A 376-nucleotide genomic window follows, 5' to 3' on the forward strand; every position below is an offset into this window, starting at 1 on the left:
GAAAGTGTTAACATCAAATAAAGTGTTGATGTGAATGACCTTTTTTTAAATATGTTGATGTGGAGTGAGACTTCAGGGTTGGAAATTATGTGAGTTGTAACTGGCGGAGTGGGGAACTGAGTAGCAAAATGTGCACAGGTTTTTACGTATAAGCTTTTTATTCGCACTGTCTATATTCATTGTTTATGGTGTGCAAATATGTTTGTGTATAAACGGTTAGTGTTTTATATATATGACCTCTTTATGTACATTTTATGGTATGTGTGTATTAGAGCTCTACTTTAACATCCTTCTTGTCTTTTTTTCTTGTAAACCACAGAAACACGTCAGCAGCCAACAGACAGGTTCATCTCTCGTCGACCCATCTAGTTCTTGG

At 36.2% G+C, this 376-nt stretch overlaps 1 protein-coding gene across 1 annotated transcript in view; it reads left to right on the plus strand.

The window, feature by feature from the left end:
• Positions 1–376, plus strand: part of LOC119593542 (regulating synaptic membrane exocytosis protein 2-like) — a 102,095-nt gene that overhangs the window by 46,227 nt on the left and 55,492 nt on the right. The window lies entirely within an intron of this gene.

This window comes from Penaeus monodon, chromosome 32, assembly GCF_015228065.2.
Source record: "Penaeus monodon isolate SGIC_2016 chromosome 32, NSTDA_Pmon_1, whole genome shotgun sequence".
Taxonomy (NCBI): Eukaryota; Metazoa; Arthropoda; class Malacostraca; order Decapoda; family Penaeidae; genus Penaeus; species Penaeus monodon.